Source organism: Elephas maximus, chromosome 11 (genome assembly GCF_024166365.1).
Source record: "Elephas maximus indicus isolate mEleMax1 chromosome 11, mEleMax1 primary haplotype, whole genome shotgun sequence".
Taxonomy (NCBI): Eukaryota; Metazoa; Chordata; class Mammalia; order Proboscidea; family Elephantidae; genus Elephas; species Elephas maximus.
The window spans coordinates 26,301,207-26,328,474 of NC_064829.1; the positions used below are offsets into that span (position 1 = coordinate 26,301,207).

General features: G+C 43.5%; 1 protein-coding gene across 1 annotated transcript in view; it reads left to right on the forward strand.

Moving 5' to 3' along the window:
• Positions 1-27,268, forward strand: part of COLEC12 (collectin subfamily member 12) — a 241,575-nt gene that overhangs the window by 173,563 nt on the left and 40,744 nt on the right. The gene's annotated exons all lie outside the window — the stretch shown is intronic.

The window sequence follows — 27,268 nt, forward strand, 5'->3', positions numbered from 1 at the left end:
CATCATGTGCTGCTCAGTTCTCACCCAGGGGCATTCAGGACTGTTTCTGGTAGTTTCAATGTAAGGATCTTGAGGGCACTAGAGGGAAGGGAAAACGCTGGAGGAAGAAATAGAAATTCTGAGAATGGGAGGGAAGGCAGAGGAGAGCAGGTATAGGGAGAAAGAGGGAAAGACAGGTGAGACTCAAGAAGGTTGCAATCCTGCTTTCCACAAGCAGGAGGAAAAACAAATTGGCAAGAAGTACGCAGTGTCAGAAAAAAGGGTCTTAAAAGGACAAGACAGAATACAGTTCTCTTGGTATATCCTTTGGCACTCACGATGTCCCTGTGAAATAAGAGTTATTGCTGAAGGGGTATTGAGTTCCCATTTAGGGCGATGCAAAACTTTGAAGCAATGGATAGTGTTGATGGTTGCACAGCACAGTGAGTGTAATTAATGTCACTGAATCGTACACTTAAAAGTGGCTAAGATGGCAAACTTTTTGTTTTATATACTTCACTGTGATAAAAATTTTTAAAAATACACAAGGGACTTGGGTCCTTGAATGACGCACATAGCAGCACTTCCCTGACACCTCAGACTGTCACAGGGGAAAGAAGTGTGTTTTTATATTCTTTAAGCTGTTGTATTTTGTTAAAGCACCTCAGCTTTTACTCTGAATAAACAATCTCTCATTACTTAGAAAAAAAAATAATTTTTCCATGAACAGCAGTTCAGACGGCTGTGTGTAAGGAGCTAGATATCTGCAACTTTGATAACAATTTTCAGGAAACCAATTGCAAGCAAAGACCTCAGTTGTAAATTCCTGGAGGGCAGGAGCTGGGTGCTGTCGGCTTCATTCCCTCTCCCTTTCTTGCACGCCCTGTGGGATGTGATGTCGGTAGATAACCTGTGGCAGTTGCCTCTGACTGTTGTCGTTCACAAAGTGAGACACTTGGGGTTTTTATGCAGTTTCACAGGAATGGAGGAATATTCTCCAAACCCTGGCACCTGTCTTTGCAGTTGCTTTCCCTGAGCAGTGGAACAACTTAAAATAGCCATTCATCTGGCTGCTTTCACAGCAAAATTTGTTTTTAATTCACAACTTGGGTTTATAGTGCGTCTTCTGATGTACCATCAGCTCTGTGTAGCCTGGCAAATGCTGAGAAGATGCCTTTCAGGAAAAGGGCCAAGCAGGGAAAGCTCAACGTCAACAGTGGAAAGTGTGTTGGCTGCTGTGGTATATTCCACCCACAAGTAATTGCTGTGGCGTTTTTTAAATGTCTCTGTTGGGATATACGCAGGGCTGATATTCAGCTGGGGAGCCCCAAAGGCTTGATATCCTTTGTGATCGATTAGTGCCTGTGCCAGAGCGGTGGTTAAATATTTGGAATATCACCCCTAGACATGGGGTTAGGGCTAAAGATTTGCCCAATCACGTATTCTCCTTTCAGTTGTGCTGGTATTTGGGATATGGATTTTTTTTTCCCCTCTCTTAAATAGGCTTTATTTTTTAGAGCAGTTTTAGGTTTACAGAGACGTACAGATATTACAGAGGATTTCCATATGCCTCCCCCTCACCCCACCACCATACCCAGTTTCTCCTATTATTAACATCTTGCATTTCTGTGGTACCTTTGTTGTAATTGGTGAACCAATATTGATACATTATTATTAATTACAGTCACAGTGTACACTGTTGTTCCTGCTGTGGAGTTGGTCCTGACTCATGGCACCTCCATGTGTGCAGAGTAGAACTGCTCCATAGGGTTTCAAGGCTGTGACCTTTCGGAAGAAGATCACCAGGCCTGTCTTCTGAGGCACCTCTGGGTGGATTTGAACTGCCAACCTTTGGGCTAGTAGTTGAGCATTTAACTGTTTGTGCCACCCAGGGATTCCTATAGTTTACGTTGGAGTTGACAATTTGTGTCCTACAGTCATATGGGCTTTAACAGATGCAAAATGTCATGTGTCCACGGAATATCACAGTATCATACAGAATAATTTCACTGCCCTAATTGCCCTGTGCACCACCTGTTCACCCTTCTCTCCCTGGCAACCATAGATGTTATTACCGTCTTTAGTTTTGCCAGTTTCCTGAATGTTGTGCAGTTGGAATCATATACTATGTAGCTTTTTCATACTGGCTTCTTTCAGAATACTGGATGTTTTAATGTCTGAATTAAATCAAGACCCACTCAGTGGGGGAAAAGTTCAGGACCCACCCACTCACCAGTTTTCCTCAACGCCACCCCTCACCAGGCCCCACCCCTAGCCAGGCCCCACCCCTCACCAGGCTCCAACCCGGGAGTGAGTGCTTTTGATGTGCCCAGCCAGTGGGGCCCCTTTGGGCAGTGCCACCTTGAGCTGCTCTTTCTTTGGAAGGTTAGTGCTCCAACTTTAGGCTCTGAATAGACAGGATTAGAGGCTTTGGAAATCAAAAATAGGTCTTCCAAGTGGCCAGAAAAGGCCAAAGATTCCCTTCGTTACAGCCTGGGTCCAAAAGCCCAGCTCAACACACATCTCAGGTGCTCTGGAAGTGTTTCTTTTGAGAAACAAGGCCAGTGCTGCCCACTGGTCTCAGATGTGGACACTTGAGGGGCAAGCATAGCTGGAGGGCAGAGGTTTCTGTGCTGAGACAGCACACCACTGAGCTATTGGGGAGCCCTAGCACATGCTGCTGGATTTACTAGGGGATCTGGGCCTGTCCAGGTGTTACAGTTCTAACTCATATGGGTCCTTTATGAGTTTGATCACCAGCCCAGCTTGTAGGCATCAGACCCCTCGGGGCCCAGGGTGCATAGAGCATCACCTGCTGGTTGCTCTCTGCCATCTAGAGACCATCAGCTTTGGAATAGCTTCAGGTGCTTGCTATGCAGGAGGCAAAGCCCAGGTCCTAGAAGCCAGGAGCCATCACTTCTAGTAGGATTTCCAGTTTAAAGTCTAGTGAAGCCCTCCCCTCCAGACCACCACTATATATAGCCTTTCTCTTTCCTTTCCCTTTCCTCCCCTTTTGGGTCCCAGGAACAATGGCACTTGGGGTGGGGGCTGACATTCCTTGCCCTTTTTGTGGGTTAGAAGGGAAGAGGGTACAGGTAAGTCACTTTTTAAAATGCTCTGCAGAAAGAAGTTGTACTTTGCATTCTCTGCTGCCTGCATTTGGCCAAATGGAATGTCTCAGGAGAGCCTTCGGAGGGAACTGGGGCTTAAGCTCTAAATTCATCATTATGATAACAACTGCCAGTGGTAGCTGGTGCTGTGCTGGAAGCTTTATTTGCCTGATGTCAATCCGGATAATAACCCTGCAGATGAGGAAACTGAGTCTTAGAGTTTAGTAGTGCAGTGGTTAAGACCTCAGTTGCTAACCAAAAGGTTGGCCATTGGAATCCCCCAACTGCTCCTTAGAAACCCCATGGGGCAGTTCTACTGTGTCCTATAGGGTTGTCCTTATAAGTCAGAATCAACTCAACGACAAAAGGTTTGGCTTTAAAAGAACCATTGGATTCTGAGGTCTTTCCAATTCCTAGCCTACACTCTTTCTACTCTACAAACTCCTGTACCCCATTTAGATGTAGGTAGGGTGGATGCCCCGAGAGGAGAGAGGAGCAAAGAAGGAGCCAACATCTGTAGCTCAGACGAGATAGCTCAGTCATGGGTTTTTCTAAGGAAGCCAAGTGAGCTTTTGAAAGGAAGCTCACACAGTCTGTCAGCTTCTTGCCAACTCTAATCCAGCACAACCTGCCAAAAACAGCCAAACCTTGTTTTGGGTATGAAAGCAGCTGTTATAATAAACTCCTCTGCTCTACCTCTTTTTCCTGTTATGGTGCAATGACTGTTTAAAGTAAATGTCTCCGATACATGGATTTTCTGGGGTCATGAAAACATTTTTTAATTGGCAGGCTGTGCTACATTTTTTGGTGAAGTTAGGAAGTAAATAGAATGCCACACGCCATTTCAGATTCATCTGGTGTAATGTTCTGTAGGTAAGAGCCCTCTGGATTCTGGGGACTTTCTTCCCCACCCCCCACCCCCTGGGCTAGGCCAGCTTTCTTAGGCTTTGAGCTTCTTCCAGAAAGAATGGATTTCTGCCTTCCTTCTATCCCAGAGCAGAGCAAAGGGAATGAGTGCATAGAACGTGGAGTCAGAACTTGGGTTGAGTCCTGGCTCTGCCAGCCACTAATGTGTAACCTCAAGTAATTTACTCTGAGCCTCGGTCTCCAAACCTGTAAAATGGGCATAATGATAACTACTTACTAGGGTTATTGTGAAGTTTAAAACAAAAATAATAGACATTTACATAGTTCTTGTTATATGGCAAGTGCTGTTGAGTTGTTTTACATGTATTAACTCGTTTTGTCTTTTCAACAGCCCTGTGAGGCAGGTGCTCTTCTGCCCACCTTCCAGCTGCTAGAAAAGTGGTAGTGAGCACACTTGACAACAATCTCTGCCTGCATGGAACTTACATTCTTGTTAGGGGAGGCCAAAAAAATAAGTAAAATATATCGTATGTTAAATGGTGAAAAGTGCTGTGGAGAAAAACTAAACAAGAAAGGGGGATGGAGGCTGAGGGGTTCCATTTTTTCAAAAAGCTGATCAGGGAAGGCCTCTATGAGAAGCCAACACTTGGGGAAAGACCAAAACAGTGAGATAGTGGGCTGTGAGTACATCCAGGGGGACAGGGGTCTAGGCAGAGGAAACAGCAAGTGCAAAGGCCCTGTGTGATATGTTCAAGGAACAGCAAGGAGGCTGGCGTGGCTAGAGCAGGGTGGGAAAGGGAAGAGTAGACACGGTCACAGGTATCAGGATGGGAGAGGGCCGACAACATAGGGCCTCGTGGGCCCCCAGTCTTGCTGAGTGAGACAAGAAGGTACTGAAGGAACTTGAGCAAAGAGGGACATGACCGAGATGAAGCCAGATGTGCAGAAAAGACACTTCTGATCCATTCACTACAGCTGTTGCTCCTGCTGTTGGTTCCTACCAGGACAGTTGCCAACTTTTTGAAACTGTTTGAGTAGGACATTTCTTAATGGGACATCTGGGCCTCCATTGTCAACATTGTACTTGTTGATTTTAACCACGGATAAACTTTCCCCAACTTCCCCTGTATCCATGTCTAGCCTCTTCCTCTTTTCTGGATGATTCTGTCCTTTTCTGCCACTTTGCAATGGATTGTCTTAATGATGCTACTTAACTGGCTGCACAGACAACTGTGGCCTACATTGCCGATGCTTGTGTTGCTGTGTTGAATTAGAGGGGCCAGATAAGCATTGCTTGGGCCAGGCAATCAAGAGAACCAACCCGGAAGAAGGGTGAGGGAGAAGATGTTTGTAAATGAGATTGTCCTCTCGGTGGTGGATACAAAGTACGTCAGAGTAACAACCAGTGAACTTACTGTTGTTGTTAGTTGCCATCCAGTTAGCTCGAGCTCACGACAACCTTATGTGTAAGAGAGTGAAACATTGCCCGTCCTACACCGTTGTTGGTATGGTTGATCCCATTGTTGTGGGTGTTATGTCAGTCCATCTCATTGAGAGTTTCTCTTCTTTTCACTGACCCTCTACTTTACCAAATGTGATGTCCTTTTCTAGCAACTGATCTCTCCTGATGATGTGTCCAAAATCAGCAAGACAAAGTCCGGCCATCCTCACATCTAAGGAGCATTCCAGTTGTAGAGAACTTACTAAACCCATTAAAAAAAAAAAAACTCGTTGCCGTTGAGTTGATTCTGACTCATAATGACCTTATAGAACAGAGTAGAACTGCCCCACAGGGTTTCCAAGGAGTTGCTGGTGGATTTGAACTGTTGATCTTTTAGTTAGCAGACTGAGTTCTTAGCCATCAGGGGTCCAGAGAACTTATTAGCCCTGGTGGTATAGTGGTTAAGAGCTCAGCTGCTAACCAAAAGGTCAGCACTTCAAATCCACCAGCCGCTCCCTGGAAACCCTGTGGGGCAGTTCTACTCTGTCCTATGGGGTCGCTATGAGTTGGAATTGACTCAAAGACAACGAGTTTGTTTTTTGAGAGAACTTGTTCCAAAATAAATAAATAAATAACCAAACCCATTGCCATAGAGTCAATTCCGACTCATAGCGACCCTATAGGACAGAGTAGAACTGCCCCATATGGTTTCCAAGGAGCGCGTGGTGGATTCGAATTGCTGACCTTTTGGTTAGCAGCCGTAGCACTTAACCACTATGTTACTAGGGTTTCTAGAGAACTTATTCTGGTGAGAAAAAATTTACTTGTACTTCCTATGAGAGGCCTTGCATCAGATGTTCTGAGCTTAAGTCCTATGGATGGCTTCTAGAGTCTGTGGATCTCCTGAAACCATATCCAAGTATAGGTCTGTTTGCATTTTTCTGGGGAAAGATCATAGCTTTCATGTTGCTTGTTCCTTGGGTGGCTTTGTCCACAGTGGCAGGCCATGTTTGCAAATTGGGTATGCTATTGTGTTAACTGACATGTAAGCATGTTTAAAGTGTATACATTTTTAAAAAAGATTTTAGAGGGACCCTGTAGTTCCCTAATACTGAGAATCTGTGATATATATGGGAACCAAGGTGGCAGGTGGTGCAAGCGGTTTGTGATTGGCTGCTAACGCAAAGGTTGGCAGTTCAAAACCACCTAGCGGTTCCATGGAAAAAGGCCTGGCAGTCTGCTTCCATAAAGATTACAGCCAAGAAAACTCTATGGAGCAGTTCTACTCTGTAACATGTGGAGTGTCTTAGTCATCTAGCGCTGCCATAACAAATACCACAAGTGGATGGCTTTAACAAAGAGGAATTTATTTTTTCACAGTCTAGAGGTTACAAGTCCACATTCAGGGTGTCAGCTCCAGGGGAAGTCTGTCTCTCTCGGCTCTGGAAGAAGGTCCTTGTCCTTAATCTTCCTCTGGTCAAGGAGCTTTTCAGGTGCAGGGACCCGATAGCTAAAGGATGCACTCTGCTCCTGGTGCTGCTTTCTTGGTGATATAGGGTCCCCAACTCTGCTTGCTTTCCATTCCTTTTATTTCTTGAGAGATAAAAGGTGGTGCAGGCCTCACCCCAGGGAAACTCTCTTTACCTTGGGTCAGGAGGTGACCTGAGTAAGGATGGTGTTACAATCCCACCATAATCCTCTCAACATAAAATTACAATCACAAAATGGAAGACACCCACACATGGCCTAACCAAGTTGATATACACATTTTGGGGGGAATATAATTCAATCTATGAAATGGGGTCACCGTGAGTCAGGGGCCTACTCGATGACAGCTAACAACAACAACATGATATGTATACTCGGCACATGTTACTTAGAGTTTGCCCAAGATAGAAGGATAAATTGTAGTCTCTTAGAAATGATGGAATGTATTTTTTGAGAATATCAAGGTCTATTATCACTCAAGGTCTGTTTTACCTCCTTGCTGGGTAAATCTGAATCAACAGGAACTCGTCCTCTGTATTAGATCACTCAGTCTCATATGCTCCTCATTGCTGTTGAAACACCTCCAATTCTAGCAATGTTTTATAGATATGTACATCAGCCAAGTGGTTTTAAAAAAATAGGCTAGGCCTTAGGTATTTGGGAGCTCACCCCCCATCTCTCGCCCTCATCCCGGGTCTTTCATGGAACAGGGCCCACATGCAAGATTAGGCCAACGCGCGGAAGGGTAACAAAGACAAAAACTTAACAGAGAAGTGTAGCAGCTTCATAGCAGCACAATGAATAGAAATTTACGTGCCTAAAGTCCTTGGAAACTCTATGGGGCAGTTCTACTCTATACTATAGGGTCACTATGAGTTGGAATTGACTCGCCGGCACTGGGTTTTGTTTTAAAGTCACGTTGGTACATATTAGTGACTTTGGTATTGGACGGAGGGTCTGCACTCAGTATACCTGTTGGTTGATGTTCTCATGCAGATGGACCATGAAGCACACCATGCAGAATTCTGTGAAGGGTGCAGCTTTCCCAGGTTGTTCCCTGGGCATTAGAGTGCTATTATAATACAGGTAGTCCTCGACTTACGATGTATTCGAGTTACTACAAACAGCACTTACAACCGTCCTTTTCTCTTTTTGGGTCTATATCTTATCATCAGTAGTACATACTACAGACAATGTTGTCGTGTGGAATTTGCTGATGTCATCATACCTGTAAGTTTATATGTCATGTTTCCTACCCCCAGTGACAAATAAAGACCAGATTTATAAAGATACTGATAATAAAAGGCAATAAAAATGAACACTAAACCCAGACTTTCTGTTAGCCCAGAACTAAAACCATTTCCCGAAGCCAACTCTTCAGACAAAGATTAGAGTGGACTATAAGACAGAAAATAATGCTGGTGAGGAGTAAGCTTCTTAGCTCAAGTAGACACATGAGACTATGTTGCCAGCTCCTCTCCAGAGGTGAGATGAAAAGGCAGAGGGGGACAGGAGCTGGTTGAACGGACACGGGGAATACAGGGTGGAGATGAGGAGTGTGCTGTCACGTTGTAGGGAGAGCAACTAGAATCACATAACAATGTGTGTATAAGTTTTTGTATGAGAAACTGACTGGAATTGTAAACTTTCATTTAAAGCACAATTAAAAAAAGGAAACTAAAAAAAAAAATGAGATAAGGTATTCAACTTACATCAGAACCAACTTAGGATGGAATCGTCGGAACAGATCCCGGTTATAAGTGAGAGACCACCTGTAGTCCATTCTACCCAGTTCAGCTATCTGTTCACAGTGAGCCCTCAAGGGGCTTTTCCACTTGCCCCCAAGCTGACTCCGACCTGAGGAAACCCCAACTCATGGCAACCCCATGTGTGTCAGAGTAGAGCTATGTTCCTTAGGGTTTTCAGTGGCTGGTATTTCAGAACTAGGTCGCCAGGCCTTTCTTCTGAGGCATCTCTGGGTGGATGCAAACTGCCAACTTTTTGGTTAGCAGCAGAGCACATTAACTGTTTGCATCACCCAGGGTTTCCAAGAGGCTCTTAGCTAGGACTTAAAGAATTCAACAAAGAATTTGTTAAGAATGACTGATCCTATACTCTGGAATGCAGACCACACATGTTCATGGTATATAATTATATCCAATAAACTGTAAAGTACATAGGGTGGGTTTTGATACCAGGTTCCAGTTCCCCCTCACAAAGGAGCTAGTAAGAACCCTTAATCGATGCAGCAAAGAAAAGAGCTCTGGTCCTGTCTGAATCAGTTTCCATGTTTTCACACCACTCTTTCTTCCACTGTTTAGTCTCAGTGGAGACATCTGCTTCTTGTATCGGGGCGTCAGGGCTAGAAACATTAAAAGGGATGCCACAATGAGGCCCCCTTAGCGGCCCTTGGCCATGGAGGGAAAAAAGTGTCACTGTTAGGAACACGAGCAAATCTGGTAAGATCCTATTTGATAAGCAGATAAGATCCTCAGTATAAACTACAAAATAGAAGCCTGTTTATTTGTTCTGCAGTTGTGTACAAATTTCACATTTCTCCTCACAATGGAGTCTGTCCATGTTCCCATCCACCATGACCACCTTTTAGTCTTCACTGGCTCTCTAACTTAAATATCCTCATCTCTTGGAGGGATTCATTTTCTTTTGCTACAGAGTTGGAATCTCTGCTTTCTTTAAAGACACGAGAGGGTTTAACTATTTAGCCGACAGTCTTTTTCTACTGGGGGCTCAGGTTCTCTTGTACATGAGACATCAGGACACTTCCTGTGTTACACCTTGAATCCCTAAGTGCTCCACACTGTATGAATTGTATTAGCCAGTGTCAGTAAAAAACACTCTTTCACTTGTACCCTACAAAATATACCAGTGCCATCAGGTCGATTCTGACTCATAGTGACCCTACAGGACAAAGTAGAATGGCCCCATAGAGTTTCCAGGGAGCACCCAGTGGAATCAAACTCCCAACCTTTTGGTTAGCAGCCGTAGCTCTTAGCCACCATGCCACCAGGGTTTCCAGAAAATGTTACAGGAAACTCTATTTCGCTCCTATTTCTGCACCAACTTAAAGTGTTTGAATCGTCTTTTCCCAGCTTTGGCTCAGGGACTTCAGGACTGTGGTGCTTGACTTGATAAAAATGAGACAGTGGAATAAACATAAACTGAGTCAATTTGGCATCTTCCATTAATGACCTATTTTGTGTTCCATGAGGGAGGGTGGAAGGAGGAGAGTTGAGATTAGAGAAGGGCTCTGAAGCATATTTATCAAGGAGGACAAATGCTTTCATTGTCTAAGCGTGGTGCCATGAGTAGGGGGCGCAGGGCAGATGGGAGGAGCTGCCTTTGGATCATGGTTTGTGGCTGCACAAAGGCTCCTGTGAAGGGCAGAACTGGAATGGACACCTGCCTTGCTCTGCTGGCCAAGTGTGCAGATGTAAACCCTTAGTTAATGAGGCTGGTTGGCCATTTGGGAAATAAAAATCACCCTATTCTAACACTAGAGGTAGATTGGTACTCAAGTCTCTTCTCTGACATACTTGATTGATTTTTCCCTAGATGTCCAAATAATTGTACATGACTGTTGTGCAAACATTTTGTTCCATTCCCATCGCTCTCTAGAATCTGTTCTTATTAGAAACAGAAGTCATCAATATCATCTCTGCGTCCTGGGGAGGAAAGCCCCTCAGGGTTACCCAGCCTTGTGAGAATACAAGTGGCTAATGGTTTTTAATAGTAGGAACATTTCTGTTTCATGAGGCCTGATGCTTATTGTCATTTCTTTGTTGTCTCTTCTTCCTGTTCTGTCTTGATAATCACAAGTCTTTGTTCTTCTCTAAAAAAAAAAAAAAAAGCTTTCTATCCCCTACTCTGTGATCCTTCTCATTCTACCCTGGGCCTATATGGCAGAAGCCAACAGCCTTTGAAACAGAAAGCCCTCCATGAGCCTCGGCCCCCAGCCCCGGAGCCCCTGACTTCTTCAGCTCCACTGGGTAAACATTTCTTATATGATTTCTGCCCAGTTGTGGTGAGTATCTGGCAAGTAAGCAGGAGTGAAAATCGACTGATCTTCCCACCAAGTTCCAAGCCAAGATTTACTTCTGTTCAGCAGTCCTATAGGTAAAACTTAGTCAATATACAATCATACAGTCATTTAGAGGTTCTGCATTACTGTAATAAATTAGTGTTTCTAATTTTATAAGCATTGTCATAACCATGGTTGTGAGATTTTTCTCTTTCCCGTAGTATATGTTCTTTTGCCTTACTAAAAGGCATTGTTTATTAGGTGTTGTTTCCCCTAAGTGCTGTATCAAGTGACAAATTGTTTCAACGCAACCAGTAGGTTATATTTCCAGGTGTTGGTTGTCTTTACCAGCTTTGCTTCTGTAACACAACTGCTTTCCGGCAAGAAGGAACGTTGCATAGCTGTTAAGTCTGGATGTCATTTTATTCCTTGTTTAGGAACAGACTTTTTGTGAATCACTCAATCCCTCTTTCTCAGTTCCCCTTCAGAGCCATGCATAATGTGATGGGCATGAAATAGTGCCTGAGCTCAGCTGCTAACCGAAAGGTTGGAGGTTCTAGCCTATACATAGGTGGTTTGGAAGGAAGGCCTGGCGATCTACTTCTGAAAAATCAGCCGTGGAAAACCTGTTGGAACACAGTTCCACTCTGATATACATGGGGTTGCCACGAGTCAGAATCGACTTGACAGCAACTGGTTTATGTTTGCCAAGATGACTCGTCATTAGTAGGCCCTGAAATCCAGGAGCAGCCCTGGTGGCGCAGTGGTGAAGAGCTCGGCTGTCAGCCAAAGGTCGGCAGTTCAAATCCACCAGGCACCCTTTGGGAACCCTATGGGAAAGTTCTACTCTGTGCTACAGGGTTGATGTGAGTCAGAATAAACTTGATGGTGGTGGGTTTTGTTTTTGGTTTGAGATCCAAGTTACTTTTCCAATAGTAGGGTTGGAAGGCTGGTTGCCTCAGGCAAGAAGGGCCCTGGCTCAGGCACCATTCTAGAAGAGATGTGCTTCCTTGGTCCACTTAGCCAAGCGAGCCTACCCTTGGGATCCCATTGCGTGGTGGTCCACTCAAGATAGTACCACTTCTTAACTGAGGATTCCTTTTTTTTAATTATTGTGGTAAATATATACATACATATATATAAACATATGGTTTTTTTGGTATATATGTATAAGCATTTGCCCTGTTAGCTTTTTTTACACATACAATTCAGTGACATTAAAATTACATTCACCATGTTATGCAACCATCACCACTATTCCATTTCCACATTTTTCCATCATCCTTACAGAAACTAAGCTATGACCCCCTTTTTCTCCCTCAGTAGGGATTTTTTTACCACAGGATACCTTAAGTAATCATGAGTAATGAACTCGCACTAGGTTCTAAACTATATATACTTTACTAGGAATTAATGTAAACAAATACAGGCTGCAAATTAGAAATAAAATATATGAATGAATCCCTAATGGGTGATTCTGATACTAACTGCAAATTCCACGTTCACTGGGGTGGTGGAGAAAACCCCAGTGACATGTGGGTTGGACAATGTTGTTAAGTCCTCATCCAGAGCTCTCTATCTGTCAGTGTGTTTAACTGGTTTAAAAACCTAAATAGGAGCTATTGGGCTATTTAGGAAATAAAATTCATTCCTTCAGGTATGAAAACAATTAAGTGATTTTACCCTAAGAATTTCATATCATCCCACTTGGTCACTGTATATATACTCTCTGCGTCTGTGTGCATCATTATTCACTTATCACCAGAGCTGATATGCCCCGGCAAATTTTGCGATTCTCCACTCACCGTAAGGGCTCCAGTTCAACAGGCAGTCTACCTCCACTATGAACTGCTCAGCTGCTGCATTTCAGATGCCTTCCTATTTCTGTTTCTTGGTCTGGTAGTTGCTACTGCAAAACATTTTGCATCTTGTGAACATGAGGAAGTTTCCCTCTCCTTTACTCGTTTCGATTTTTTCTGCCCAGTAGATGAGGTTTTAAGTCCAGCGTGATTTTAGGAGGCAACAAGAATCTTCCAGACTGAAGACTGTTATTCGAAATCTCTTCCTCTGTGATGATTCCTTTGTATAAACCCAAATGTCTCCTCCACAACTGCCTGTCCTTAGGTTGGTTCGCCAGAGCTGTGCCTCTTAACGTTGCTGCTCTGACTTGAGGTGGGTGATGGATCAGGGCCAGTCCTCCTGGATATCCTCTCCATGTAAGAAGGGAATTCCCTCTCAGGGTGGTTGGTCAGAGTTATGTCAAACCTACATTTGTGCTGTGAAGTGAACTTAATAGACAACTGGGAATTGAATCTTAAACATTCTCAGTTTCATTGGGAATCTAAACTTATCTCACCCTACAGAGATTATGGATTTGAAGTTTATTAAGTTTCCATGCAAGTTTTGAATTCAAAACGCCTTATTTTCCTTACAGAAGACATTGGTGGTTTAGTGGTAGAATTCTCACTTTCCATGCGGGAGACCGGGGTTTAATTCCCAGCTGAGGCACCTCATGCATGGCCACTACCCGTCTGTTAGCGGAGGCTTGCTTGTTGCTATGATGTTAAACAAGTTTCGGGGGAGCTTTCAGACTAAGACAGACCAGGAAGAAGGGCCAAACCAGTCAGTGAAATCCTAAGGGTCACAATGGCCCAATCTGAAGCATTTCCTTCCATTGTCCATGGGGTCTCTGTGAGTTGGAGGCCAACTCTACAGCAGCTAACAACATCATCTAATTGTCAGTACTACTAATAGGAACTCATATAAGATCTCTGTAACCTTGAGGGAGAAGGAAGGAACAAGGCTCCAATATAATCTCCACCACATCCCGGCATGATGGTGCCAGTAATCCTCAGCTTCTCCATTACTTCACATGGACAGAGCAGTTGTTCGATTTGGTTTAATTGTGATGGATCAGTTGCACTAGGTTGAGTGACGTGCTGGCAAATGTTTAACAATCAGCTCTCCAGCAGGAAATGCCTTGATGTGTAGTGTTTGCTACTTTCTTTAGTGTAAATACTTCCATCATGACCAGTTTCCAGCTACCAATGTAAAGTCACTGAACATGGGGTCGTAAAGTGACATAAACAACTGACTCTCACTAGGCAGCATCAGCTGGCTGCAGCACACCCTGCTACATCTATGGAAAACCGTGACTTTGAATTTTGCTTTAGAAATCCTTTTTTTAACATGTCTACTGTCTGAAGAAAGTCACTTTGTATGTGTGTGTGTGTGCATATACAAATATGTGTATTTATCCATCTTTTAATCCAGTTATTTCAGTTTTAGGCAACATTCTAAATTTAACTCAGTTATTTATGACCTCTTTGCAAAGGCCTGAGAGATTTTATGAGTGTACATTTTCTCATTTACTTTACATTGAGTAATAATCCACTGTATGCCTTCTAACTTTTTTGCTTGGTGGTTTTCCATTTTTGTTCTCTTTCGACCTCTAAAACTGTGGTGGTCTGCCCCCAGAGAGATTTCCTCCTATCTCTGTCGGCCTGAGTGTCCAGTGTTAGTAGCAAGTATGTGGCTGATGAACGGGCTGCTCTTCTCCCAATCTGGGGCCAGACGCCCCCCACAACCTTTGTGAGCCATTAGTATGTAAAATAGCTCCCTCCCACTTCCCTCGTTATTTCTTTGCCAACTTTTCCTCATTTGGGTCATTTCAAGTTAAGTGACTCATCTCTCATTAAAGCTCAGAACCTAGGCTGCATTCAGAGCAGAATAATTACTTCAAAACACCAACTAAAATCTTTTACCCTATCTTGGCTCACTTTCTCTTAATTCTAAGTGTCCTCAATTATAGTCTTCACTTGAAGAAAGTAAAAAACACATATTCTTAGAGGAATGAGGAATGTCTGTGAGACTGACTGATATTTTCATTTACATGGAAGCCCCCCCATTTTTTCCATCAAAACACTAGTTTTCTGGGTTAAAAACAATCAAGGAGATATGTGAGAGGTGGTGGATTGAGTCTTTTGCTCAGCACCTGCTGCCCTGCAGCGTAATTTCCACATGCTCCGACCCTGTTTTGGTGATAAACACCAAGCACACTGTCATTAACGGAGATCTGTCGTGCTCAGCAGCGTCCCCATCATCGTGATGTCAGCTTCTCTGCTGTTGTTGCTGTTGATGTGGAGTCGCTTCGACTCAGGGTGACCCCATGTATAAAAGAATGAAACGTTGCTCGGTCCTGTGCCATCTTCGTGATCATCAGTGCTGTGTCTACTGTGTATTTGGAGTGCCTTCCAGCCTAGGGGGCTTATCTTCCCGGCACTATGTCAGACAATATTCTGTTGTCATCCACAGGGCTTTTATTGGCTAATTTTCAGAAGTAGACCACCAGGCTTTTCTTCCTAGTCTTTCTTAGTCTGGGAGCTCCACGGAAGCCCGTCCACCACGGGTGACCCTGGTGGTGTTTGAAATATTGGTGGCATGGTGTCCAGCATCACAGCAACATGCCAACTACCACAGAATGACAAAATGACAGACAGGTGGGGGATCAGTTCCTCATCTGCCCCCAAATGACACTTTTTCAAACAACACCCAACGCAAGTGTTCGGTTGTTGGTTTACTCTTCTTGCCCTTGCTCTATCAGATTTAGTTTTGTGAGTCCTGAGACGCAGAAAACGCAGAAATGCTGTGCGTTTTTGGAATCTTGGGATTCGTTTCAGTCTGGGAAGGGGTCTAGGAATGCTTTACATGCCTTTGATTAGTAACTCACTTCGCATTCCCCACCCCCGTCCCTCTCCCTCCCCTACAGTGGAGAAAAAACAATCTCCTGTTCAGTCTGTGGGTTCCTGCGGCTTGTGTCCAGAGTTGTTGGGAAGGAAGGTGTGATTACGCATGTCTGCATTTTGACACTCAGACCCCTGAGCAGATCCCTCTCCCAGGTCTATAACCGTGGTCTCTGGTCCACACCCTGCCTCGGAGGACGGTGAAATCAGTGCGTCACTTGTCACAGAGAAGGCTAGGCACAAAAGTGGAAGAGGAGCTTGTGAAATCCTCTGCACCGTGAGAGCTGGGGGGCACGGGGGATGTGGTGGTTCCAGTGTGTGTGAGGGAGATTCACTGAGAGAAGGGTGGGGCCCCGCCTTTCCACTGCCAGGATCACATTGCAGTCATATTGCTGGTTAAAATGCACAAGGTGCTGAGTACTGTAGAGTACTGGTTTGTTTAGAGCAAGGCAGAAGCAGCACTGCAGAGAAATAAAACTTCCACACATATAGGAAAGGATGGGGTAGGGTTTTGTTCTGTTGTACATAGGGTCACTATGAGTCAGCACCCAACAACAGGAGCCCTAGTGGTGCTGTGGTTAAGTACTTGGCTCCTAACTGAAAGGGCAGCGGATTGAATCCACCAGCCACTCTGAGGGAGAAGGATGTAGCAATCTGCTTCCATTAAGACTGCAGCCTTGGAAACCCCATGGGGCAGTTCTATTCTGTTCTCTAGGATTGCTACGAGTTGGAATCGACTTGATGGCTGTGGGATTTAAGCTTATAGGAGGAGACAGCCATGAAGATGGCATTTAAATTGTTTGAAAGATCCACAAGTGAGTGTAGATTATTGCCATATAAACCACATGGGTGCCAGGGGACTCAGCTGGGCTTGGGTGCAAGGCTAACTAGGAACATATTCATTGAGGGGGAAATTTGTGGGTAAGGTTTTGAAGGAAGTCCTTTGGTAGAGAGGGGAGAGTATTTCAAGGAGAAGGAGGGCAGGTCTCAAGACCCAGAGAGGGAGTGAGCTGGCCTGGGGAGAGCAGAGTGAGCATTCCGCCAGGTACTCTCTTGCTCCTTCCCCACTCCAAGTCTTTGCTCAAATGTTACTCTGCAAAGCCTTCGGTGACCCCCCCTGATTAAAACTGCCATCCGCCTCATCTCCTGAATGCCCTTTGCCCCTTCCTTGCTTTTATTTTTCGCCGTAGCATTTATCACTACCTTAAAATATTAAAATATTCTCTCACTGGAGAATAAATCCCATAAGAGCAGAGATTTTTGTCTGTTTAGTTCATCGTTATACACAGTGCCTGGTGCACAGCAGGTGTTCAGTACTTATCCCTTGACTAAATGAAAAAGTGGGATGTAGTAAGAAAGAAGCACGGTAGAGCAGACGGAGCTTGGGGGTCCAAAGAGCTCTGGCCAGGAATCCGGAAACCTGAGTCTCAAAGCCAGGGCTGTAAGCTGGGGTGGGGCAGTGGCATTCACTGGGCCTCAGTTTCCTCACTGGTAAAATGAATGTTGGCCTCCATGATGGCTATGCTCCTCCTGCCATGAGGTTCTGAGAGTCTGCATGACCAGAGGGTACTAGCTGGTAAGCATCTTGGATCTCCATGGAGGCACCTGGAGCTGTCACCGTAGCAGTGGAGAGCTACAGGGGATTTCTGAACCGTGCGGTTAAGGTCGTATTTGTAAAAAGAATTGTTTTTGCCAATGTACTCCAGGTGGATTAATAAAAGAGTCAAGAGATAAATAGATTTTTAATCACCATTTAATAACCCTTCTTTCACCTCCTTTCTTCCTACTAATTCACATCTCTCCACTCCTGCGGGCTTGAGCCACCAGACAGTCGTGTGGGAAGCACTGGAGACAGGCTTCTGAGGCTCTATTCAGAACACTAGGGCTTCAAAAGAAAACTCAGTAGGGCAGCCAACTTGGTTTGGTTTCAGACTTAAACTGAGCAAGGCCCTTGAATGTCCCATAAGTTGCCTTGAAATTATAAAACTGCTTTCTCTTCCCAGCCCACCCCACTCCAAAATTCCCATCACCACCGGGGGGATGAGTCACCTGAGGGGCTCACAAACCTTACCAACCAACGTCCAAGCATTTATTTTAGCAGCATGTCACCACAGAATAGCGAGAGAAATGACAGCCTACAGAAGCCTCAGGCCTGTAATAGTTAACTTACGGGAGAGTAATTTCTGTTGCTCATTTCCGAGAAAGCCTTGTCCATCCACATTTGAAAGGGCATTTCTGCTCCCCTTTATTTTGATGGAACACTTACTTCTTAAACTACAGGTCTAACCTGTCAGCTTTCTACACTTTATCTTCTTCTTTTTTTAAGGCTTCTGCACAAAAATGTTTATTACAGCACTATTTAAAGTAGAGGCAAAATTAGAAACAAAATAAATGTCAACAATATTTAGGATAGTTAAGTGAATTATGGTTTAACCAGCTACTTTATGGAATACTGTATAGCCATTAAATTATGAAGAATTTGTAATAACATAGACCAATATTTGGAAACCCTGGTGGTGTAATGGTTAAGAGCGATGGCTGCTAACCGAAAGGTTGGCAGTTCAAATCCTCCAGGAGCTCCTTGGAAACTCAGTGGGACAGTTCTACTCTGTCCTATAGGGTCACTATGAGTCGGGATTGACTCAATGGCAATGGGTTTTTTTAGACCAATGTTTGTTATCAGAAATATGATACATAACCTATGTGAGCTTTTACCTAGAAAAACAAAGTAGAGAAGAATTGAGTGGTAATGCACTAAACTGGCACCCATGTGATTAGTGTTGTTTGGGTTCAGCTAGGCTGTGGTCACAACTTCATTCCAGAATTTCAGTGGGTTAAGACAAAAGAAGTTTCTTGATCATGTAACAGTTCGGGGGTAGGTGTTGAGGTGGGCAGGATGGCCTTCCACATAGCCCTTCAGAGATTCAAAGTTTTTGACCATCTTTTGAGCCCAACATCCCCTAGGTCCTTGTCATCTGCATCCACCCAGCAGAAAGGGGAAAAACAGACTGGCAGGTTTTGGGTAGCTAAACTTGGAAGTGGTGCACATTGCTTCTGTTCAAAGTCCATTGGCAAGAACTTGGTCATGTGGCAGTATTTAACTGCTGGTTACCAGCTATTTGCCTGCTACTAGTCTAGTTCTGAGAAAGGAGAGGACAGATTTGGGTGGCCAACTAATGGCCTCTGCCACAGATTATTTTTGGTCAAAGGACTATGGGAGATGTAAAAACCTCTCTAATGCCTTTGTAGGTTTTTCCAATTTTCTATGGTAAACATATTGAAAAATAAATATGTAAAAAAAATTATAGTGCCTTAACTAAACTGAAAAAAACCAAACCCAGTGCTGTCGAGTCGATTCCAACTTATAGCGACCCTATAGGACAAAGTAGAACTGCCCCATAGAGTTTCCAAGGAGCACCTAGCAGATTTGAACTGCTGACCCTTTGGTTAGCAGCCGTAGCACTAAACCACTACGCCACTAGGGTTTCCAGTGCCTTAACTAGGCTATATAATATCAGAAAATCTAGAAATTAGTGTCTCAGGTCACAGTTTAATCTATTAATAACTAAAATCTATCCTGCTCTAAGCAGACAGAACATGGAGGATTTTCTTCGTGGAAATTTCCCCAGCCTTGAGGGGCCACGGTGGGGTAGTCCCAGAGGAAAAGCAGGGGCTGTTATAATAACAGTGATGACAATTTAGGCAGTATTGGAAGTATTTGGAGAATACCAGGCTTTGTTAACCATTTTAATTTCACTATAGGCTCTGTAATGGCAGCCATTCCCCCACTCTTCCTCTTTGCATTCATAGCAATAGCAAACTCTCTGCCACGAAACACACATATAGTGGCTTTCCTCCAAATACCTATGTCCAGCTCAATTATGTAACAGACTCCAAGGACTCAAGCTGGAGCTGAATTTTCATGAGCCCTTTAATTAAAATATTCAGCGTTTAATCACACAAGAACATCGTTTGGTAGTGCCAGATAGTGAAGTAGTCAGGATTGTTGAAATGTATCATCAGGATTGTTAACAGTTTGCTCTCAGCCCGTGGAATAGAATGAACAGGAGTAGGACCAAGAGGAAGGGGGCCAGCTGGGATAGACAAATAGAAGCGATGTGATGGTTGAGTTCCACCCTGTGCAGGGAATCCTCTCCTGCACATTGAAAGCATTTGTGTATAGTTCATATAATAAAGGATTTCTTACTACAAAAACCACAAAGAGAAAATAATGGCATTCTTTTGGGACACTATATATTCTGGCAGACACCATGTATTCTGAGTGAAACCATTACATTTGTCTTTTGCCTACAACATTTTTTTTTTAATAGGCAGGGTAAAAATTATATACTTTAGACAAATAATACCTATTTTTTTCCTAAACATTAAAACCAAACCAGAGGTATAGACCCTAAAGAAATAAGAGGCATAACACAAACAGACATATGCACACCCATGTACATTGCAGCATATTCACAATAGTAAAAAGATGGAAATAATTTAAGTGCCCATCAACAGGTGAATGGATAAACAAACTGTGGTACGTACACATGATGAAATATCATGCAATGATAAAGAGTAATGACGAACCCGTGAAGCATCTCACAACATAGATGAATTTGAAGGACTTTATGCTGAGTGAAATTAGTCAATCACAAAAGGACAAATATTGTAGGAGACTGCTGTTATATTAAAAAAAAAAGGAAAGGTTTACACACAGAAAAAAAAAATTCTTTGATGGTTACCAGAGATGGGAGAAGGAAGGAGGAAAATTTATTAACTAGATAGAAAACACTTGTTAATATTGGTGAAGGGAAAGTCAATACACAATATGGGGAAAGTCAGCACAACGTGACCAAGGCAAAGGAAGACACTGAGAGGAACGCAAGAATAAGGGGCAACTTTTTTTTTATGGTAATTTACTATAACATAGACAATCCTGCAACAATAGTATTAACATAGGTAGATAGGTATGTTAAAGAGGTGTGGGAGGGTGTAAGGGAGCACACCCACCTGCAGATATAGGTTTGGTTGTGGACATTTCCACATACATAATAGTTAAAAAAAATAGGTGCTGCATGCCTATTAACGTAGACAATAGAGCACACGAGGGGCACAGTCATGGAAATCTCTTAGACATAGCCAAACACCTCGCAGGATGAAGTTCCTAAGCTTGAAGGCAAAGGACATCTACTCAGGACATCTACATCAGCTGGCACAACATAGTTCATAAAGACAATGTTCTGCATCCTACATTGGTGAGTAGTGACTGGGGTCTTAAAAGCTTGCAAGCAGCCATCTAAGATACAACTATTGGGTTTCTTCCTGTCCAGAGCAAAGGAGAGTGAAGAAAACCAAAGACTCAAGGGAGTAGTTAGTCCAAAGGACTAATAGTCCACATGAACCACAGCCTACACAACCCCAAGACCGGATGAACTAGATGGTGCCTAGCTACCACTGCCCACCACTCTAACTGGATCACAACAGAGAGTCCTGGATAGAGTGGGAAAAAAATGTAGAACAAAAAATCAAATTCACCAAGAAAGACCAAATTTACTGGTCTGACAGAGATTGGAAGAACCCCCCCAACACTATGGCCCTAAGGCACCCTCTGACCTGGAACTGAAGCTATCCCAGAGACCACCTTCCAGCCAAACAATAAACCAAAAAAAAAAAACCCAAACCCATTGCCATCGAGTTGGTTCTAACTCATGGTGACCCTATAGGACAGAGTAGAACTGCCCCATAGGGTTTCCAGGGAGGTGCTAGTAGATTTGAACTGTCGACCTTTTGCTTAGCAGCCGAGCTCTTAACCACTATGCCACCAGGGCTCCAGTAACAATACAGACCCATAAAATAAACAATAACACCCAAAAGGAACGTGTTCCTTAGAACAATCAATTATACGAGATCAAAAGGATAACATTTGCCCAAAAGCAAAGATGAGCAGGCAGGAAGCAGGTAGAAATACAGACGAAAGGCAACAGGGAATCCAGGGCAGAAATGGGGAGAGTGCTTGACATGTTGTGGGGAACGCAACCAGTGTCATGGAACACTGGATATACAAACTCTCAAATGGGAAACGAATTTGCTCTGTAAACTTTCTTTTAAAGCACAATAAAAATTAAAAAAAAAAAAAATGACTGCTGTTTTAAATACATACATGAAAATTTTTTAATTTAAAAAACTATACCCTTGGTAAGTGAACAGATTATTAATTTAAGTTCAGAATGAACACTGAGGGTTCGGACTCTCATAACAACTCTTTTAAATAGTTTTTCTGGGTTGAATACATCTTTTTGATACAGAGGTGTTGTAATGCCGTATTTATGTTGCACAGAAAGCGATTTTATTTCCAGTTCTTGTCCTGCTTGAAACTTGGCATTGTGAGGTGGCCCATGCTGGGATTTTATTTGAGGAACTAAATTACTCACTAATAAGAAAAAAAAATTTATGAACTAAAACCATATCCCATCATTTAGTAAAGGGCCTCTATAATAAGGAAAAGCTCATTATTTTGTGGGATCAAGTGTTTTATGTATTTAACTTTTGTCCTAGTGATACTGCATAACATTCAAGTAACCAACCAGGAGGCTTTTGAGGGCATTTTAATTATAGGAATTTATTTGAATCATCAGTTTTACTGTTAGAGCCAAATCATTTTCATGGGCTTATGGGAATATATACCACCAGGCAGTAAATTAATAACTATGAAAAAACCACATGAAAAGGTCACTGCAAATCTCAGATCAAAACCTGTGGTTTTCTACGAGACTGAAGGGGCACACCAGCCCAGGGGCAAGGACTAGAATGCAGGAGGGCACAGGAAAGCTGGTGGTAATAGGGAATCCAAGGTTGAGAAGGGAGAGTGTTGACGTGTTGTGAGGTTGTTAACCAATGTCATAAAACAGTATGTGTACATATTATGTATATTTGTGTTTAACGAGAAACTAGTTTGTTCTGTAAACCTTCATCTAAAGTACAATTTAAAAAAAAGAAAAAACTTGTGGTTTTCTGCATTGTGCAATCTACCAGCTTTTTGAAGCTTCCCTTTGGTAACATGATCTTATGGCAAAGCCACTGAGCTAGACACTTGTGATAATTAAGACAGACCAGAAGTGCCCCCCATTCACCCCGTGCCAGCCTCCCCATAATGAGGAAGGAGGTTGATTGGCATATTTCCATTTAACAGATGCATCCACCTTCAGTGATGTGCATGGCAGAGAAATATGATGGTGGGGGAAACTTTTTGTCCTCCAAAAAGATTGGAAAAACACACTGAATTGGCAGCTGGCCTCCAGCACTTGGGAGGGCCCTGTATGGAGAACCACAGTAGAAAGGAATTCTCTGTGCTGGTGATTTCTTCTGGCCCTCTGCACTGTCGTCTGCAGTGTTTCAATTCTTCTCTCCAGCCAGTTCACCACCCACCATTCCCCTACTTCTTACTTGAAACACATGTTATTGGAAACTTGGCAACACAGAGAACTTGAGTTTGGACACTGGGGACCAAATTGTCAGCCTTTTCTGAACTTCCGTGGAATACACAAGGAGTTAACCAGAGTGGCTCTGGTTTTGCATGTCCCCCAAACTTTTTTGTATAACCAAGACTTGGACACTGGAAAATACATACAGAATATGAGCCAAGAATCGAGTTCACTGGGATCCAGTTCAGGAGGGTCAACTAATGGAAAGGGATGGATCCTTCAGGCACTTTCTGTCTGTGGCCTGCTGAATTACAAATGTGCTGTTGGGGCCAGGTTTTTTGATAAGCCAGATCTCTTCAAGGTAAGGGACAAAACGGCCTCACTTCCTGAGCTGGAATCTCTTATCCAAAGCATTCAGCAGATGGGTTCCCTCTCCCTTTCTTCCCCCCATGGGAACAAAGTCCCCAGTCTCTGCAAAGTAATGCTAAGAAAACAAACAGTACAAAGGCTGGTTAACAGGAGGATGTCTCTCAAATGTTTTCTGTAACCATCTAGGTTCAAGGTGGAGGGTCCCCAGCTACGTGAACCAGCAGGGTCTCTTTGTAGTAGGCATCAGTATGTTTGGCCAGATGTCCTTCCAATGGAGGGCAGAGAGGGAAAGAGAAAACAGAATTCTTATTAAAAATAAGTCTCTGGGAGGAGGAAAAACAAGACAGAGAAAGTGTGTCAAGGAGAAAGGAGGCCCAGGCAGTGCCATGTGATACTGATTAAGTGCCGATACAGTCTGCAGTGAGAAGTGCACTTCGTGAGGAAGTGACCCTGCTCTTCAGAATGTGAACTAGTGACAACTGTCTGGGAGTGGATCTCCATTAATACCACATGCTTGAGATGTCCAGTGGCACGGCGCCAGCACACATGGCAAGGATGGAGGGGAAGGGCCTGGACTGAGTCAGGACTCGAACTTCACCTCAGCAGCCCTTACTGTTCCCACCAGTACCAAAAGGAGGCTTGACCAGATGCCTCTCGGTTACCTCCCAACCCCCAGATTCTCTTTTCTCTCTCCTTGCTGACCAAATCTTCTGAGGCTGTTCTAATGGAATGTAAGAAATCACCCTGAAGAGTTGTAAAGGGCTCACCCACTGTGATCCTAAAATCCCAAAGCCATGATGACACCATGATACCCCCATCAACTGTAAAAGTGTTACCCAGTCTTTCCCCAGGAGGCCAGCCCAGCACTCCTGTGCCTTTCATCCTTCTGTGTTTTACAGTTGCCATCAAACAAGTTTATTGTTTCTGAATATGGAATATGGCAAGTTTGTGGGTATGCCTAGACTTCTCACTCTCCCAGTTTCACAAATATCTTCACCCTTAACTGGATGTACAGGGTCTTTGTTTTATCTTAAACTGCCAGGTTATAGAGAAGAAGCTGGGCGAATACAGGTGAAGAGCTATAGAGAGGGCGGGGGGCAGGGAGGAGGAGAATGATGGGTGTGTGAATGTTGAGTATGTGTGAGATTGTGAGTGTGTGTGTTTTCATCCTGTAGTAAAGATGAGCTATTGAAGGTCTATTTGTTTCCCTTTTTTTTTTTTTTTTGGTGACAACTGTCATGAGGTCAGTAGTATTTTAGTACAGGGTGGGGTTGGATTCCAGTGGGAACAGAAGAGGAAGTTTCCATTCAGATTAAGAGATCTCACACTAGGATGTGGCAGTTGAAACAGAGAGGAAAGGACGGCCAGCGAGAGGCAGCATGGCACAATGGAGCGATCATGGCATTTGGAGTCTGAAAGACCCCGGCTGGACTTCTGGCTGTGATGTGCACAGGGTATCATTCCAGCTCTCACTACAATGCCTCTTTAGGGTTATCACATGGATTAGAGACAGTGTGGAAAGTGCCTAGCTCAGAACCTGGTGCAGTGTAGGCAGTAAGTAAACATGAGGGAACTGTAGAAGATGCTGATCATGATAAAACATCCCAACAGAAGGTTAGCAGGGCCTGGTGACTGATGGAATTGAAGAATAAGAGAAGATTTCAGGGTATCTTTCAGGTTAACAGTCTGAGGGACTGGGATAGTAGTAGTATTTAGGCTGGATGGAATGAAGAAAGTCAGATGGAAGCTGGAGATCTGGTTTGGCAGGGCTAGTACCAAGTTCAGTTTTAGACATGCAACATGGAGCTGAAATGTACAGGTGACTATTAAGAAGAAGAGCGGAAAGCAAATAAGATTTAGTGGCTAAACCATGAGGCAAAGATGCTGATTTACTCTAGTCTGTTTGAACAGCGAGTCTGGCTTTACAGCCTCACCCTCAGTCAAAGAACTGGCTGCGACTGGAAGTGTGGTCCTCAGACCAGGCGTCACTTGGACCTTGTGAGAAATGCAGAACCTTAGCTCCTACCTCACACCTGCCAAATTGGAATCTGCATTTTAACAAGCTTCCCCTCCCCCGGCCCCCACCCACCACGTGTGATTTGTAAGCACTTTAAAGTTTTAGAAGTGCTGTTCTAAAGTGTGGTACCCGGACTAACAGCATCCATACCACCTGGGACTCCTGTTAGAAATCCACGTTCTCAGTCCCCTTCCTAAACTAGAAAAGCAGACGTGTTGCTGCTGCGCTGATTCTGACTCGTAGGAACCCTGAATTAGAAACACTGTGTTTTAACAAACCCTTCAAGTGATTCTGATGTACCCCAAAGTTTGAGAGCCACTGCTCTAGATCAAGAAACAGAGTAGACTCCCACCCCACCCTGTCTATAGCCCAGAACATAAGAGGGACTCGCTGAGCCCTGAAAGTTAGGTTTGAGTCATTGTTAGATGGTGTTTCTCTCGTCATTTTGAATTAAACACAGCTGAAGAACTCTTTACTGGAAAAAGGGCACTATGCGTACAGTTACAAACCAAAGGAGACAATTTAGCTGTGGCTTAATCCTCTGACTTACCCATTAAGAGTTATTGACCACAATTACTGGAAATCAGTCCTTTACGTGCTGTTCTAAGGGGCAGATTATCCAATAGGCAAGGTAAATACGGCACTTACCAGATCACCTGTAGTGATTAATTTCACATGGGTTTCATCACAGCTTAAATCCATGTGAAACTGTTCACTACAGATTAGTAACTAAGCACAAGTAAACCCATGCTTACCTTGCTTACTGCGTCTCTGCCCCTGTCAAGGATCGTAAATTTGAAGAGGCTGTGATTCTGTACTGTGGGTTTGGGAGTGAGACAGACACCAGCCATAGCTAGTGAAACTGTTCACTACAGATGATCTGGTAAGCAAGGAAAGCCCTGTGCTTACCTTGCCTATTGGATGATCTGCCCCTGGCTGTTCTCCTGGGGGCCGTTATTAGTAAGACACACACAGGAGAACAGGTCAGGAAAACAAGGAACCTCCTGAAACTACTTACAATGTGAATTTTACATTAAAGTGTCCACATTCTTTTGTCTTCTGTGTTTCTAATCAATCAGTTGGAAAGGTCCCTTTTTATGGGTTAGTTTCTGGAGTGACTTGCAGAAGTGATGGTGGTTTACCACTTAGACTAGAATGCTTTTCAAAAAATTGAACTGTGGGCAGTAAAAATTGACCTCCTCTCATAAAAAATGTCTGGCTTTTTTATTTGTTCCATAGTTGTTATTCAAACCACTGTGATAATTTAAATAAGAGTCAGTATCTTTTTTCTATATGTATATAATGTATAAGAATGTTTATATACTGGGCATTTTAATCATGAAATTACCTATGTTTTCTGCTATAGCTCATACGTAGTACATGACAACCAACGTCCTGCTGGTAAACCAGCTCTCCAGAGGGAAGAAAGTTGTAGTGTGCCATTTTCCACAGTGTCAATACCCCCTTCCAAGCTGACTTCAAGCTACTAACTCTTTAACAACCAGCTAACAAAATTCCTACAAATTGAACAATTGGCTCTTACAAGCCAATACAAACTAGCTCCAGCATGCCACTGAAACAGACGTCAAAGGACAAGTCACAATTTTGTTGTCATTGTGTTTGAATTACTGTAGATCTAATATTATCTGAAATAAGCAGATTTAAGTGTTTTAAATATTTTGTCATAGATTTTTACTGAAATTATCGTTGTACTTATCATAATAGATTTGATTTGAAACCGTGTTCTATGAGATAAGGTTATATGCTATTTTCAAGACATACTGAATACAGT